The sequence below is a fragment of the Tenrec ecaudatus genome, chromosome 6, assembly GCF_050624435.1.
Source record: "Tenrec ecaudatus isolate mTenEca1 chromosome 6, mTenEca1.hap1, whole genome shotgun sequence".
NCBI lineage: Eukaryota > Metazoa > Chordata > Mammalia > Afrosoricida > Tenrecidae > Tenrec > Tenrec ecaudatus.
This window is the reverse complement of record NC_134535.1, coordinates 85,042,624-85,054,489: the sequence shown is the minus strand read 5'-3', so window position 1 is coordinate 85,054,489 and position 11,866 is coordinate 85,042,624. Positions and strand designations below refer to the sequence as shown.

Sequence of the window (11,866 nt, the reverse complement as noted above, 5' to 3'; positions counted from 1 at the left end):
AGAGGTGGGTGTTAGTCCGGGTAGACTAGAGAAACAAATTCGTAGACACTCATGTGTACAAGAAAGAGCTTTATATAAAAGAGTAACTGTATATTAAGAAAACATCCCAGCCCAGTCCAGATCAACTCCATAAGTCCGATATTAGTTCATATGCCCTATATCGATCTATAAATTCCTCTTCAGACTCAGGCAACACATGCAATGACACTGAATACAGGAAGATCACAGGCCAGTGGGTGGAAAGTCTTGTGGATCCACTGGTGATGGAAACATCTCAGTGCTGGTGTGGGTCTCTAGGTGGCTCCTCCAGCTCCAGGGCTCTGACTCTATCAGTGTGGCTCCATGTGTCCTATCAGCAGGAAAATCAAACAGAAAGAGTAGTAGAGAGTGTGTCTGGCCTCCAGTGAGCAATTTATCTTCTTTGTGCCTCCAAATGAGGTCATCAAGCTCTGACCTGATTGATAGGCTAGACTCCACACCTTTACAAGTTGACAGATTTTGTAACTCTCACAGGGAGTATGATTAAAAATGAGAAGAAACAGCTGAAAATATTAATAATCAGAACACAGAATGTATTAAGTATGAATCTAGGAAAATTAGAAGTTGTCAAAATTGGAATGCAGCATATAAAGATGAATATCGTAGTCATTAGCTGAAATGGATGGTAATGGCCATTTTAAGTTGGGCAGTCACATGGTTTATTTTGCCAGGAAATGAGCAGTTCAGGAGGAGTAGCACAGAATTTACCATCAAAAAGAAATAACATAAAAAATTTTTAAATTAAATTTTAAAAAGGTGGGGGGGGGGGAGGAGGAAGTGGTGTTAACAAACCCAGGGAAAAGGGAACAATAAGTGATCCAAATCTGTGGTGAGGAGGGTGTAGGAGGCCTGATAGGGCATGATCAAGGGTAATATAACCAAGAGGAATTACTGAAACCCAAATGAAGAGTGAGCATGATAGTGGGACAAGAGGAAAGTCAAAGGAAATAGAGGAAAGAACTAGGAGGCAAAGGGCATTTATAGAGGCCTAAATAAAGGCATGTACATATGTAAATATACTTATATATGAGGATGGGGAAATAGACCTATGTGCATATATTTACAGGTTCAGTATTAAGGTAGCAGAAGGACATTGGGCCTCCACTTTAGTACTCCCTCAATGCAAGAATACTTTCTTCTATTAAATTGCCATTCGATGATGCTCACCTTCCCAACACAATCGCTGAAGGCAAAAGCGAGTGAAAAAGCAAATGTGAAGAAAGCTTATGGTGCCCAACTATCAAAAGATATAGCGTCTGGTATCTTAAAGGCTTGAAGGTAAACAAGTGGGCTATCTAGCTTAGAAGCAACGAAGCCCACATGGAAGAAGCATACCAGCCCATGTGATCACAAGGTACCGGAGATATCAGGTATCAGGCATCATCAAAACAAAAAATCATATTGTGAATGAGGGGGAATACAGAGTGGAGACCCAAAGCCCATTTGCAGGCCACTGGACATCCCCTTACAGAAGGATCTCAGGGAGGAGACAAGCCAGTCAGGGTGCGATGTAGCAACGACGAAACATACAACTTTCCTCTAGTTCCTAAATGCTCCCCTCGCCCCACATCATGATCCCAATTTTACCTTACAAATCTGGCTAGACCAGAGGATGTACACTGGTACAGATAAGAACTGGCAACACAGGGAATCCAGGGCGGATGATCCCTTCAGGACCAGTGGTGTGAGTGGCGATACTGGGAGGGTAGAGGGAAGGTGGGTTGGAAAAGGGAAACTGATTACGAGGATCTACATGTGACCTCCTCCCTGGGGGACGGACAATAGAAAAGTGGGTGAAGGGACACGTCGACAGGGAAAGATATGACAAAATAATAATTTATAATTATCAAGGGTTCATTAGATAAGGGGGAGGGAAAGCAGGGAGGGAGGGGAAAAATTAGGAGCTGATGCCAGGGGCTTAGGTGGAGAACAAATGTTTTGAGAACAATGAGGGCAATGAATGTACAAATGTGGTTTACACAATTGATGTATGTATGGATTGTGATGAGTTGTATGAGCCCCTAATAAAACGATTTTTAAAAAAGATCTTATCTTGAAGTACAATGTTGTGTATGATTGGTTACTATCGGAAGTCCAGTTTACGGACTGTCCAGTTAATATATGAAAGTCCAGTTAATATTGCCACTACTCAAATTTATGCATTAACCACTGAAGCTAATGATGAAGAAATTGGAGATTTACCAACATCTTCAGTTTGAGATTTATCAAACAGACTAGTATGCAAAAAATGGAGGCAGAGGAAAGATCAGTAGTTGGAAATATGGCTTGGTGATGGAAATGAAGCTGCAGTACACATGATAGAATTTTGAAAGACCAATGACTTCATCACTTTTAAACAGCCTAAACAGTGACTATACCTGTGGACCTTGCAGATGGAGTGCACAGGAATCAAATGGACTACATCTATGGCAGATGACCTCCACAACTGGACCAATAGGCAACATAGTGATAAAGGAGAAAATACTGAAGTAGTCACAGATTTCGTCTTGCTTGGATCCACAATCAATGCTCATGGAAGCAGCAGTCAAGAGCTCAAAAGAAGCATTTCCCAACTAAGTCCACATGGAAGAAGCACACCAGCTTGTATGATCTAAAGACAACAGCAAAATTCGCACACAACAAAGGGAAAAATATCAGAGCCTAATTTGAGAACACCCAATTTGTACAAGGCTATGGAGGACAGTGGGAGCCCAAAACCCATCTGCAGACTATCTAGCCTGGTTTAGCCACTGGCAGATCCCCACAAAATTCTAAGTGTGAGTATTTCTTCCTTATTCCATGACAAAAATTTCTTCCCTGGCCTTGTAAGTATTCACAGTGGTCCTTTCTTTTTAGCCCACTATTTGTGTTTTTATCTGTATTATTATTTTATCCTTACCCCTTTTTCTGATTTTTGCTCTTTCTGTTGGGTTTCCCAGTTTGTGAAGCATAGAAGTAGTAGATACATAATGATAAGAACTGATTATAGCAGAAGTAGGGGTGGGAGGGCAAAAAAATGTATATAGGAGGTGTGTGGGAGCAATCTCTAGAACTAATGGTGATAATACAACTCATTTTAAAGTGATTTAACCATAGGGGAGGATAAAAAAATGTCTTAAAATTGTGGTAATGACTGTACAACTCTTCTTGTTATGATTTTACTATTAAATTTTGTGATATGTGGATTAATGCCAATAAAACTGTTGTTGTTTGTGTTTTTTAAGAAGCATTGCATTGAGTAAATCTGCTGAACAAGACTAGTTTAAAGTGTTGAAAAGCAAGGATGTTTCTGTGAGGACTAAGGTGTGCCTGACTAAAGCCATGGTATTTTCAGTTGCCTCATAGGCTTCTGAATATTGGACATAGAATAAGGAAAACTGAAGATGAACTGATGTATTTGATTTGTGGTGCTGGTGAAGAATATTAAAACTACATGGACTGTCAAACAAGTCTGTCTTGGAAGAAATATGGCCAGAGTGCTCCTTAGAGACATGGATGATGAGACTTCTTCTTATGTATTTTTGACATATTGTCAGGAGAGACCAGTCCCTGAACAAGGACACCATGCTTGGTAAAGTGGAGGGGCAGTGAAAAAGAAGAAGGCCATCAATGAGATGGATTGACACCTTGGCTGCAATAACGGGCTCAAACATAGGCACAACTGTGAGGATGGCGCAGACCTGGGCAGTGTGTCATTGTGTTGTGCTTAGGATCACTGTGGGTCAGAACTAACTCGATGGCATCTACCACCACCTACAAGAACATAGCCAAGGGTGGTGGCGGTGGGGGTAGTCCCTCTTTGGTGAAAGTCACAGAGTTGGATAGAAGAGCCATATTAAGAAATTTCACTCCACCACAGCTATATAGATGGATACAGATTTATCTCAAGGAAATGGCTTATATGTTTGATAAGTCTGGCATGTCTCCAGTTTATGAGTCAGGCATCAGGCTAGAGGTTTCTTCGGACTCACAAAGCTTCAGGGACTCATGAATACAAGAACAGCAGTGAACATGGCAGGCTGCTTGCTCACAGGGTAAGGAGGCTGATGATGACAATCCAGATGCAGGATCCAGAGCAAGCCAGTAAGCTTTGCCAGAAGGCCCATATATACAATGGCTGCAGGCCAAACCGCTAAAGAAATTTCCCTTACAACTAATTGACGGATTACATCAGTTCACACCATGGAAGATGATCACATCATTATATAACTGCTAAACTACACTATGTACCTGTCATACCACTGACAAGTATGGCTTTCTTTCTTTTTTTTTTTTCCCCAATCATGGCTTTCTAAGTTGACATACAGCATTAGTCATCACAATATCATATTCAAAAGTCAATTTAATTCACGATACTAATAGAATGACAAAATCTACATGAACATCTTCATAGGTTCATGCACAAAAATAATATGACAAAATTCAGCATCGATTTATTAAAAAACACAAACTCAACACACTAGGAATAGAAGGGAACTTCTTCAATCTGGTAAAGAGTATCTATGGAAAAGTGACAGCTAACATCATACTTAATAGTGAAATATTGCATACTCACTAAGCTTGGGAAGGCAAGTATACCTGCTCTAATCACCTACAGTCACTAAGAATGCACCACTGCTTGCGATGCTCTAAATTCTAACTCTGAATTAAGCCAGAATATATAAATTCTACTCATCTGAACTGACAATGTTATGTTTTTAATAGCTCTTTTATATAGGTTTCTGGTAGAATCACCTTTCCCCCCTAAAATAGACTTTTGTGTGGTACCACAGTCTGTATTGAAGAAAATAAAAGACTCACTCATATTCACCCATATAGTACTGGTACAAATCACAAGTAGGATCTATAGAACAGTAAAAGAATAGTCAACAAGACCAAATTTTGTTTGTACTGAAAAAGCAATGGTAATTAAATATTAGGAAATATTTAAAAAAATAATTCCTCACAATCCTATATCAAAGAATAATAATCATGTCACTTTCCAAAGATTGTTGGACAGGTATTTGAAAAGATTCAACTCTGATAAAATTTTAGATAACAATATAAAGATTACTATATTGAGATATGCTTTCCTTATATTGATAAATTTATAAATCTTAGGTCTCAAAGCTAAAAGTTATATTCCTGTTTAGGCCAGGAAAAAGTCTAGGTTAACCTATAACAATATTATATTTACTTTTTAATAGAAAGAACCATATAGAAGAATTATAAAATTATAAAAACTTACATGATGGGCTCAGGATAAAACATTCTTTTTGAAAATACTCGATTAAAAAAATTAAAATTGTTTCATATTCTTTTTCTATTTATCTGGACTTTATTTAACATTAAAGATAAATAATTTTCAAGGGAAAAAATGTTTAAACCTCATGTAAAAGCTTATGCTTAAAATATATGTGGGTGGATTTATAACACTTATTTTAGTTTCTTTCCTAACATTATTTTGTGTTGAAAGCAATTTGCTACTGATAAAATATGCCAAAAAAAATCTTATTCTTGAAATTTTACATATTGTTTAAAGATGTGAAGCAGCAGAACATTAAGAGATCTAAAATCAATTTGGTGAGGAGGGCATAGAATTCCTGGTGGGGTTTGATCAAGTGCAATGTAGCCGAGAGGAGTTACTGAGAGCCGAATGAAGGTCAAACATGATACTGGGTCAGGAGGAAAGTAAAAGGAAATAGAGGAAAGAAGTAGGAGGCAAAAGACATTTATAAAGGTGTAAATATATTAATATATAATGATAGGGATATGGGTCTATGTAAATATAATTTATTAAGGTAATATCAAGATAGCAGATGGACATTGGGCCTTTACTCAAGTCCTCCCTCAATGCAAGAACACTTTGTTCTAATGACCTGGCATTCTGTGATACTCAGCTTCCCGACAGGATTGCTGTTGTAAAAATGTGTGCATAAGCAAATGTGCTAAAGAAAGCTGATGGTGCCAGGCTATAATAAGATATAGCATCTGGAGTCTTAAAGGCTTGAAGTTAAATAAAGCAGCCATTTAGCAGGGAAGCAACAAAGCCCACAAGGAGAAGCACAACAGCCTGTGTGATCACAAGGTGTCGACAGGATCAGGTAGCAGGCATCAGAAGTCCCAAAACAAACATTGATGTGAATGAAGGGTGGGGGGTAGGGGTAGAGGGACATAGTGGAGACCCAAAGCCCATCTGTAGACAACTGGACATCCCCTCACAGAAGGGTCACAAGGAAGGGATGAGCTAGCCAGAGTGCAGTGTAGTACCAACAAAACACACAACGTTCCTCTAGCTCTTTAATGCTTCCTCCCTTCCACTATCATGACCCCAGTACTATGTTAAAAATCCGGCTAGATTAGACAATATACACTGGTACAGATAAGAGCTTTCGACATACAGAATCCAGGACAGATAAACCCCTCAGGAACAATAATGGGAGTAGGGATACCATGAGGGTAGGGGGAAGGTAGGGGGAGAAAAGGGGAACCAATCGCAATAATTGATGTATAACCCTTCCACTCCAGGGGGATGAACAACAGGGGATGAAACGTGTGTGAAGGGAGGGAGACAGCAGACAGTGTAAGATATGAAAATAATTTATCAAGGGATAATGAGGGTGGGAGGACTGGGGAGGGAGGGGGGAAAAGCTGATACCAAGTACTCAAGTAGAAAGAATATGTTTTGAAAATGATGATGGCAACATATGTACAAATGTGCTTGACACAAAATTGATGTATAGATTGTTATAAGAGCTGTAAAAGGGGGTGGGGCGGGGCAGGCTGGGGAAAAAAAGAGCTGTAAAAGCCCACAATAAAATGATCAATATATATATATATTAAAAAAGATGTGAGGTATCTTCAATCTGCTTGTTTATATTCCATTTAGTATCTGCATATTGACTCTTCTCACCCTCTCCAGTTTTCTTGTGCATTTTGTGTCTCAGTTTCTTTTGTTATATCTTCAATTCATTTTGTTTCCTGCAGTGTCTAATGTGTTAATCCCATCTTGTGTATTTTCTGTCTTGGAAGTATTCTTTATCAGCATTTTTAACAGTTTTATTGGCATATAGTTCACATGTCACAAAAGTCAATAGTTCAGTCATATTAAGGAGAGTTGTACAATCATCACCACAATCAATTTTAGAACATTTTCTTCTTATACTCATTGTTATTAGCTCCCTGTTTCCTCCCAACCTCCCCTGCCATGTCCCCAAGAAACTGTTAATCCAGTCACTGTCTCTATAGATTTACCTATCCTAGATTTCATATACAGGAAAACATACCAGAAAAACCCCAACAATAATGACAAAGTCCACTGAAAAGAATGCAGAAAATTTTAAAAACTAGAACAAAGTTAAAATGAGTCACATCTCTAGAATTAGAATTTGGTTATTTTCCCCTCATATCACTACTTGAAATTCCCCCAGTTTCCTGAACTTATGTAATAAGTTAAAGCTCCTTGTATAATAGCATTACCAATTTGTTAATTTTGTTATAACATATATAATAGTATCAAAATATGTTAACATTATCACTAACAATAAGGTAGCTGAAAATTTTGTACATTTAAAAAATTCCTTTTTTAGGATGTATCTCACTACAGATGTATATTCAAACTATTGTACTTTAAAATCCCTTGATAAAATTCTCTGTAGTAAGCCACCAGGTTCTTTTATTTTGCTTTTGAATTCGAAGGATTTTCCCCTTCCCTGATTTATGTAATTATACAATACAGTTTTATATATTTACAATAAAATCTATAAAAATACATTAAGCGATGTCTAGGTAGGCTATGTTCCTCTCTCCATGATGTTGGATGTTGTTGAGTTGTTTCCAATGCATAGTCGCCCCGCGCACAATCGAATGAAACACTGCCTGGTCTTGCCACGTCTTCACAGTCGTTGCTCTGTTTGAACCCATGGTTGTAGCCACTGTGTCTATCCGCCTTGTCTTTCTCTTCTCCGACCTTGTATTTGACTATGCATGACATCTTTCTTCAGGGACTGGTCCTTCCTGATACATGTCCAAATTCTGTGAGATAAAGTCTCTTTATCCTTTATTCTAAGGAATATTCCGTCTGTACTTCTCCAAGACAGATTTCTTTATTCTGGTAGTCTGTGGTATATTATATCCAATATTCTCTGCCAACACCACATTCAAAGGTATCAATTTTCTTTGCTCTTTCTTATTCACTGTCCTGCTTTTACATGCATATGAGGTTGTTGAAAATACCATGTCTTGGGGCAGGCACACCCTGGTCAGACACAACCTAATCCTTAAAATGATACATTTGGTTTTTAACACTTTAAAAGAAATCTTTTGCAGCAGATGTGCCCAGTGCAATATATATATTTCTTAATTGCTGCTTCCATGAGAATTGATTATGGGGGCCAATGAAATCCTTGAGAATGTCAGTCTTTTCTCCATTATCATAATGCTGCTTATTGGTCTGGTTGTAAGGATTTGTGTTTTATATTAAGGTGTGAACCATACTGTAGTCTTTTTGTTTTGTAATTGGCTTTTTATTGGTTGTTTTGAGGTTCATACACAGACATTATGAACAATTTATATGCAATTCTTTATACACATACCCAAATCCTAAAATAGCATGCACATACAATTCTTTTCTAAATTCCAGTGACCTTCCAGCTTTATATTGGAAGGCAATTTTTTAGAGAGGTTCCATACCGTAGTCGTTTATCTTCATCAACTAAGTGCTTTCAATCCTTTCAGCAAGCAAGGTCATGTCATTTGTATAACACAGTTGGAGTCTTCCAATTTTCCTCATTTCGTCTAGTTTCCTGAATTCCCCAGAATTCAGACTTAACATGGGTGGTGAGAGGATGCAACCCTGACACATCCTTTCCTGACCTAAAACCCTTGTTCTATTTGAACAGCTGTTTTTAGTCTATGCACAGGTTCTGCATGGGCACAGTAAGTGTTCTGGAGTTGTGTGCTTTGCAATGTGATCGGGTTGTTGTGATCCACACAGTCATACACCTTTGCATACTCATCGAAACACAGGTAAATGGCTTTCTGATAGTCTCTCCTTTTAGCCTAAATTCATCTGATATCACCAATGATAGCCCTATTCTAAATCCAGTCTATCTTAGGAAGATCTGCTGAAACCTATCTAGCACAGCAAAATGTAAACTACCAAAGTATGACCAACTACCAGATGAGTGGTGTTTCTCCCCCTCTAAAGGTGGCCACTTTTATTAGTTTGGGGCTTATGCTTTCATTATTTTTGCTTTTAGACTTTATCTTTTAGAGTAATCTTAAATTTATAGAAAATTCCTACAGAAAGCAGAGTGTTCCCATTTACTCTCTCTCCTTGCACATTACTTTTCCTATTAACATCTTGTATTTTGTGGTACAGTTATTACAACTGATGAACCAATATTGATATGCTGCTATCTACTAAATTCCATAGTTCATATTAGGCTCACTTTTTGAGTTGCTTACATTCCTATGGGATTTGAAAAATGTTTCATGTTGAGTCCACCATTATTGTATTATGTGAAAAAATGGTTTCACTGCCCTAGACATTCTGTGTGCTCCACCTGTTCATCCTCACTCGTCTTCCACAATCACTGGTATTGCCTTGTAGTTTATAGTTACATTTTTTCCAGAATAGCATATTTTTTGAATTATATATGGCTTTTTTCAGACTGACTTCTTCCACTTAACAATATGTATTTAAAGCTCCTCCGTGCCTTTTTAAAAATCATTTTGGGGGGGATCATGCAGCTCTTATTACAATCCATACATTTATTCATTGTCAAGCATATTTGCATATTTGTTGCCATCATCATTTTCAGAACATTTTCTTTCTACTTCAGCCCTTGGTATCAGCTCATTTTCCCCTTCTCCCTCCCTCCCTCCCTCATGAACTCTTGATAATTTAATAATTTCCCCCCATATCTTGCACTATCCTCCATGTTTTTTTGTGGCTTGATAGCTCATATATTTATTTTTATGGTGATGAAAATATACATAATAAAACATCTACCACTTAGCTCGTGTCTTTTTATCACTTAATACTGCATTATATGGATGACCATCGTTTGTATATCCATTCACCTATTGAAAGATAGAAAGGTTGCTTCCAATTTTTGGCAATTATTAACAAACCTGCTGCCATTATTCATGTGGAGGATTCTATGTGGACAACCATTTTCCTTTTACTTGGCTGAGTACCTAAGAGTGTGGTTGCTGGATTGAATGGCGAACCTGTGACAAACTTTGTAAGAAACTCTAGTTTTCCTGTTGCTCCATGTCCTCACTAGCAGTTGCTGCCATCGGTGTTCAGGGTCCTTGGGTGATGCAAAGGATTGACATACTCAGCTGCTAGCTGAGAGACTGACAGGTCAACTCTTAGAGGTTCCTCAGAAGAAAGACCTGGTTATCGACTTCTGAAGAATAAGTTATTGAAAAATCTATGGAATGATTGCTATATACTATACTAGCTCATGTACTAAAATAGGGACGATACAGAGAAGATGAAGACGGCTCCTGTGCAAGGATGACATGCAAATCCATGAAGCGTTCCGTCTTAAAAAAACACAAAGCTCGTAGGACACTAATCAAAAAGTTGGAAATGCAGGTCCACCAGAGGCACCGCAGAAGAAAGGCCAGGAGATCTACTTCTGAGAAATCAACCCCTGAAACCCTATGGAACACAGTTGTACTCTGGCACATGCAGGGTTGCAATGAACTGGAATAGTTCAACATCAGCTGGTCTATAGAGACATTAAAGTAATTCTAGAGCTAAAAAACAAACAAACAAACAAAAAAACACAAAGCTCTAGGAGTGGAGCTCAATTCTACTCTGACTTACATGGGGTCATCATGGGTTGGAATCAACTGGATCACTACTGGTTTCTAACATGTATATAGGGTTTTATTTTTATTTGAAATCCCTTGATCACACATGAGTCCATGGAATTATCAGCCAAGAAATCAAACAATATATTGTTTGGGCAAATCTGCAAAGCATGTCTATAAAGTTTTTTAAAAAGCAAAAATAATTGCTTTGATGATTAAGTGTATCTGACTCAAATCATGCCTCATATATTTGAGAGTTGGATGGTGACAATGGAAGGCAGAAGAATTGATGTGTTGGAACTGTGTTTATCAAGAATCCCATGGACTAAAGAACCCTGGTGGTGTAATGAGTTAGGTGTTGGGCTGGTAACTGTCAAGTTGGCTGTTCAAACCAACTAGCTGCTCCATGGGACAAATGTCAGGCTGTTTGTTTTCTCAAAGATCTACAGTCTTTGAAACTCTACATAGGGCCACGATGAGTCAGAATCAACTGGATGGAAGTGAATTTGTTTGGGTTTTTCTGTTGTCGTATGAACTGCCAAAAGAATAAACAAATAAGCCTTAAAAGAAATATAATCTGCTGGACGTGATTGAACTATGGGATGATTTGATTTATATATTAATCTCAATTAATAATGGAATACATTAAAAAAGAAAAGAAGTATAATCAGAATATTCCTTAGAAGCAAATTTGGCAAGGCTTTGACTCTCTAACTTTGGATCTGTCAATAGGAAAGATCATTCACTAGAAAGTGAGGGAAACTGGAGGGTGGAGGAAGGGTGGGGTAGTGAGGGGAACTGATTACAAGAATCTACATATAACCTCCTCCCTGGGGGACGGACAACAGAATAGTGGGTGAAGGGAGACGCCGAACACTGTAAGATATGACAGAATAATTATAAATTATCAAGAGTTCATGAGAGAGGGGGAGCAGGAAGAGAGGGAGAAAAATGAGGAGCTGATGCCAGGGGCTTACGTGGAGAGCAAATGTTTTGGGAATGATAAGGGTAACGAATG

The 11,866-nt window shown here is 38.2% G+C and overlaps 1 non-coding gene across 1 annotated transcript; it reads left to right on the top strand.

Moving 5' to 3' along the window:
• The first annotated feature begins 10,478 nt into the window (after nt 1–10,478).
• On the top strand, nt 10,479–10,581 carry LOC142452082 (U6 spliceosomal RNA). The gene has a single exon (XR_012785142.1). It is a non-coding gene; the product is annotated as a U6 spliceosomal RNA (small nuclear RNA).
• Nucleotides 10,582–11,866: the final 1,285 nt, after the last annotated feature.